The sequence below is a fragment of the Manacus candei genome, unplaced genomic scaffold (genome assembly GCF_025592945.1).
Source record: "Manacus candei isolate 608988 ecotype Guabito, Panama unplaced genomic scaffold, ASM2559294v1 h1tg000011l, whole genome shotgun sequence".
Classification (NCBI taxonomy): Eukaryota; Metazoa; Chordata; class Aves; order Passeriformes; family Pipridae; genus Manacus; species Manacus candei.
Window position 1 is genome coordinate 17,623,428 of NW_026138059.1, and position 6,071 is coordinate 17,629,498.

Below are 6,071 nucleotides of genomic sequence, written 5' to 3' on the forward strand. Positions count from 1 at the left end.
AGGAAACAATAAACCTCTCATTTTTCTTATTTACAGAGGTACATGGTAATTACTATGGAGTAGCTGAAACAGTGTAAATTGGCACCCTTATTCACTGTGAGTTAATCATTTAGTGTGATTAATCATTTAGTGAAATAAAGACTGGGCAGGTGGCTACAAAAATGGCAACACAGTATTGTATTTCATAAATATTGTCTACATCAGTATATTTCAAAATTGGATACTATTATTAGTGCTAGATTAGATGTTACTAAAACTAAAACACCCAGATCCTTGAATGAGAAATCAAAAGAAACTGCAAAATTGATACGCTGCAAGATGTGTTAACTAAAGTAAAAATAAAACTGAAGGCTGCTAATTTGGTGCTCTTTGTAATAGGTAGTTTCTCTACCAGCTATCAAAACCATAGGGAATACTAAGGAATCTTGAGAAGGTTCACACTTCATTCTGAACTGTAAAGAAAACTAGAAAGTACTTATTTATTTAGAGACCACATGCTGTCTGAAAAGAACTGTACTGTCTGAGTTGTTTTTGAGTTAAAAGAACACATATGGTTAGAAACATTGCCATAATATAGATCAGGCTGACTTTCAGAGACATGGGGCAGAAAGACAACACTCTTGCGAGGAATTCAGGACTATATCATGAGCTTCTGAGTTTACCTTGTTGATGATTACTGTCACCATAGCAACTTCCAAGATCCTTGCACCTAGAAAGACTGTCCTTGGAATCCTCTCATCTCTGAAGGGTAATAAAACAAATAGACTGGATTTATCTCAGTTTTATGCATATTTTATTTAGATTTCTACTTATAACTTAGTGATCCCTCTTTGTTAACTGAAATGAATATTTCATGAAAGTCATCTGACAAGTGTCATCCTGCAATGGGCACTCATTTTATGGCGTTACATCCTCGTCCAGAAGCTCCACACTTTTACTGGCTGTACAATTTAGTTTTAGACTTCAAGAGATTTCACCCACATGAACCCGTACAAAGTCTTAGATTCTTTGATACCTTGAGCTCACGTCCGGAGAAAAACTACACGTTTTTCTCTAAGAGATTTCTTTTAATTTGGTAAGCAAATACGTGCTTTGGCAAAAAAGGCTTTACAGAGATAACATGCAAACCAAGGAAAAGCATTTCGCTATAACAGCCAGTACAAAGAACCCAAGGCACAAAAGTATTGCACTTAATAGCAAGTGACTAGGCAAGCACTAATCCAAACTTCAGTGAAATACAGACAAGAGGTGTTTGTGTTGCCCACAAGGTAAAGGAAAGAGAGATTAAGAGAAGAAAGAATAAAGAGAGAAAGAGAGGAGAGAGACATATTAACCACTCTGGAGGTCACATGTTGACAGGTCAGGAGGGCAGAGGCCAAGGGAAGATGGAGACCATGTGCATGTCCATTTATAGACTCTGGCTGTTGTGGACACTCCCTCTAGGTGGGACTTTTGGTTCACTGCCACTCACTGTCCCCCTAGTCAAAGCAAGGGGTTCCAGAGACAATTAGAGGCTCCAGGGAGTGTGGTGTGGTTGGGTCACCGGGCGGACCTTACTGACAGCCCAGCCACATTGCTTTCCCTGCCATGTGCTCTGTGTGGGTGCAGCCATGTGGGCTACAGGCTTAGGCCTAGCCCTTTCCTCTCCCATCGCCCCCAGACAACATGATTTATTAGACTGGTGAGATACAAATCCGGTCTCTGACATATGGACCACGTATCTGAACTGAACGCCATGGGTATTTGTAGCGGTTTATGTTACAGGAAAAGTGCTGAAAGGCATTCTGGGACTTGTAGTCCCCTGGTACTCTATTGCACATGCTCAATGGAGTGCTCGAATGTGATTGGTTGAGAAGGCCACGTTATGACGTGTTATGGTTTGAACTGCAAATATAAGCCCTTGTTGTTCTTAATAAATTTGATTCTGTTGCTTGCACTGTGAGTGGCTGAGTCTGTGCCTCCATGCTGCAGGTATTTATGACAGATAATCGAATTCAGTGCCTTAAAGTATCCTAATTATCTGCTTTCTAAAATACTGAAAGGGCAAAAGTCTAGATTTGTGGTAAAGTCATACTCTTTTTCTTTATTTATTAACAGATTAGAAACAGTACTCTTATAAAAACTAAAGGCAACTAACCATCATATTTTTTCTTCTGATTTGCTGAATGGCAATCTTGATATATACTGTCAATGATTATTCATCACAAGTTTTCAAATTACACTTGGATGAGATATTCACATTTGACACCAGAAGTAAGATTTCCAAAGATTTCTTCTTTAAAAGTAAAAATACTGAAACCCTGATTTGTCGATTTACTTATGTCTTCATTTCAACAGTTAAAACAATCTGCAAATGAAGGCACATAACTCACCATGAGTTCAGAGCCCTTTGTTTTAAAAATCTTCAGGAAGTATGTTTCTAGATCTATCATCTAATGTTGTCTCTTAGCCTATAAACTTCCAGTATAAATCCTGTTGCAGAAGTCAGAAGACCGCATTTTAATGTTAATATAATGTTTTAAAAAGCCCCAACAGAACATGAAGTCAAAACCACAATACAGGAATCAAAGACATATCAGTCACTGAGACCAGTAGACTCCCATGACCCTATTATAGCATATTTACTGAACCTGGTATTTGTTTTAACCTGTTTCAAACTAACCTTCACAGAACAAAGAGACCTTTATTATTGTGCTTGACTGCATTTAAAGAGACAGAACAGAGATGTTCTGAAAGGAAAAAGGAACTTAGTTAAACCAGTTGAGTCTCCAAGGGGGAACCTGTATGGACAATGCAGCTGAGACTTGTATTGTTTTCTCTTTCTAGAACAATACCGGGAATGATGCCAGCACACCTGCACTAGAAATCAAGTTTGTCATGAAAAGACTGCTTATCCTTCTTGTAAAAGTAATCATGGCCAGTATGAACATAAGGTACATAAGCTTGAAACCCCACTTCTTCCACAAGGTGGAAACCCTCACTTCTTTTATTTGTGCTATTCAATATGGTAACTATAGACAATTCTGCACTGTATATACTTCTCAGTTGGGGATGAAATTACTGTGGCAGCAATTATAAGGTAAGGAGATGAGGGCACTCAACTTACTATGTGTCTCTTCTAATTGTTTTCCTGTTGTTCTAACAATCCATTAAATCTTCATGCCAATTGCAGAGTTCTATTTCCATTTCACATTAAAAACTCTTCACCTGCATAGGTGCTAGTTTTGCTGAACATTATCCTTAGATGAGTTCCTGTTAGAAATAAGGGATCGATTTGTTTACAGTAATAGGACTTCTTATTGAATTTCTCAATACCATGTACTCTCAGCACAGAAAAGCTAAGTAGTACCAGGGAATGATCCTGGGAAGCTGAGCTGTGTCAGGTTTGTTGCTAAATTAGTAGTGTTTGGAATGCTTTTGTCTAGTGTTGGTCACTAATCCACCAGTTATGAGTTTTGCTTGTCTGTTAGCGTGGGGCTATTTTGATTAAGTGGTTTCAATGCATCTGTTCCATTTTAGATGAGAACAGAGTTTAATAGCATGATTTTTGCTGTGCTGGTTGGCTTCAGTGCAAGTTGGCTTCAGTGTAAGAATATGATTGAGTTCATTTGATTAAGTAGCAAAGACATACACTGTGCATCTATGAAAGGAGTGAGTCAAAGCTGTCTATTCTCCTTGATGCTTCTCCCTGTGTCCATACCACAGAATGCATATTTTTCATTAAGTATTTTAGAAGGTAGTCTGAGTTCAGGCTACTTACAAATTATGGGAAGATATGCTGTCACATCTAAAAGAGACTTTTCAGAACAAGGCACTAGTCTTCTTGACAATATCCAGGCAACTGTTTTTTTTAAACAATACAATGTGGAAGAAAGGTAAATGTTATAAGTGTTATTGCATTTAATAACTATTGATGGCTAGACAACATTTATGGTACTAAGATATTCATCTAGATTTTTTGCCCAAGAGGGGAACACAATACACATTGGTATGTGGGTAGGTTTCCCACAAAATTCTTATAATAGCAACTCTAGAAGCATGATGCCGAAGAAGAACTGCCTTGGCTAATCAAATAAAATGCAATGGAATTAAGTGTAGGTAGATTTAAAATACCATCCCTCTGCAAAACCTTAATGTCTAACTCTAGGTTGCTTTACTTGACTCAGATTTTGGTCCTGATCTTCTGATTTTGAGTTCTCTGGTAGCCTTTCTTCACAATACATAGCTGTTGAAAAGGAAGGATCCTCTGGGGTTTTTTTCCCACATATATTTTTATCCAGTAGATGACTCATTTGATACTTTTTCTGGATGTGGATATTTTAAAGCTATTTTTTTGACATTGCAGACTATGTTTGAAGCAAGAGTGAGCCTCCTTTTCCATGAAACCCAACCCTGTGCTTGTCATATAATTTATTAATTTCAGGTAGACATACATTTATATTGAGTCAGAAAGATTATGCTAAAGTCCATTTATTATATTTCCTTCTGCTCTCAACTGTGCTTTCAAATTTCTACCAAATAATTTGCTATTGAGTTTTCCTATTATATCATATTTTCAGTGCTCCAATATTGCCATCCATATGTATGTTTATTTTACTCAAAGTGTAGTCTCACTTAGGAAGACCTAAATTTTTTGTCATCCCAGCCACAGCTATGAAAACAAAACATAATGAATCTCTCTTCTCATTTTGTGGGGAAAAAAAATTATTTTCTACTAGAAATCCCTTGTTCTTGTAACATCCAAGGCTTTAATCTTCATGACAAAACTAGTGCAAATTTTTAATTTGCTAGACTGGAAGAAAAAAAATGAAATCTTCAAAGGCAACAGACTGGGTGTTTTGTTTGTTTTTTAACATACATAATATTTTTTTTGAGTGCAGTTATCTGAAGCCCTGTTTAACTTTTTTCTTCCTTGTAAATTCTCATCCAAGTAAATAAACATAAAAATGCAAATAATGAATTTTTTACATAATACTGAATCCTTAAACCTCCATTTTAGTCACACACAGAATTAAGGAAAATGAGGCATAATATATATAATATCCTATGGAAAGAACTTGATGTGATGAGAGGTGTATGAATGTTGTTAATATTGATCTATTCTTTTCAAGTAGGTTGCAAAGAAAATACGTACATTCCAGCACAGATTAATTCTTTTTTATTATAAACACAGTAGCTGAATTCACTGCCAGACTACAACAGGACAAAAAGTTTCCATGAATTTGTGACCGGCAAAGGGTGATTGCAGCTAGCAGTTACTCATATACTGAAAGTGAGATAATTTGCCCTAATTGTGCTGAATTACTGTGAATAAGCACCTGGGCAAAGCTGCCAGCTGGATAGAAAAAGCAGTCCTGTGCAAATACTAGTGTTGAACTGAAACTTGTGTAAAGTATGTAAGGTTGTTTTTATCTATAAAGTGGATTGTTTAATAGAGATCAGGCCATAAGAATAAATGCTGAGAATATATTGATTTTCAGTTCTAACTTTTCATGTGGTTTTGCCATGGTGAATATTCTTTATGTCCTTCCCTGGTGTTATAGAAGAATAGTCTTTTTCTTTACAATATGGTACAAAATTACTTTTATGTTCTTCTTTGTACTGTTAACTTAAGGACCTTGTATTTCTTCACAGATTGCTGTTACCTGAATTTTTGCCATCTGATGTTGAAATCCAGAAGCATATTTGGGAAAAACTGAAGTATGGCTTTTTATTACTGTGAAATTTGTAGTGGCGTCTAGTACCAAAAGAAGTTTACATCTTTTATGCATAAAAATGTTTAGAATATTAACCCATAATGTACATTACAGTAATAGCACTCATACACTGCAATTTATTGAAACAATGTTATCTTCCAGCAGAAATATAGCTTAAATTGATCAGATATACTGAGGAAAGTCAGTGACTGTGGCATATATCCAAAGTACTGTATGTAAAAAAGTGATTATTTTTGTGTTTATCAGAATGTATGTAATTTGATATATATTTTGTCAACTAATTTGATGTTGATAGTTGGTGGATTTCAATAAGAATAAAATTATCAGCCAGTGGTGAAACCCAGCAATATATAC

General features: G+C 36.0%; 1 long non-coding RNA gene across 1 annotated transcript; it reads left to right on the plus strand.

Moving 5' to 3' along the window:
- The first annotated feature begins 1,932 nt into the window (after window positions 1–1,932).
- Window positions 1,933–5,865, plus strand: LOC127466639 (uncharacterized). The gene is made up of 3 exons (XR_007902809.1): window positions 1,933–1,971; window positions 2,827–2,933; window positions 5,635–5,865. It is a non-coding gene; the product is annotated as an uncharacterized LOC127466639 (long non-coding RNA).
- The last annotated feature ends 206 nt before the right edge of the window (window positions 5,866–6,071 follow it).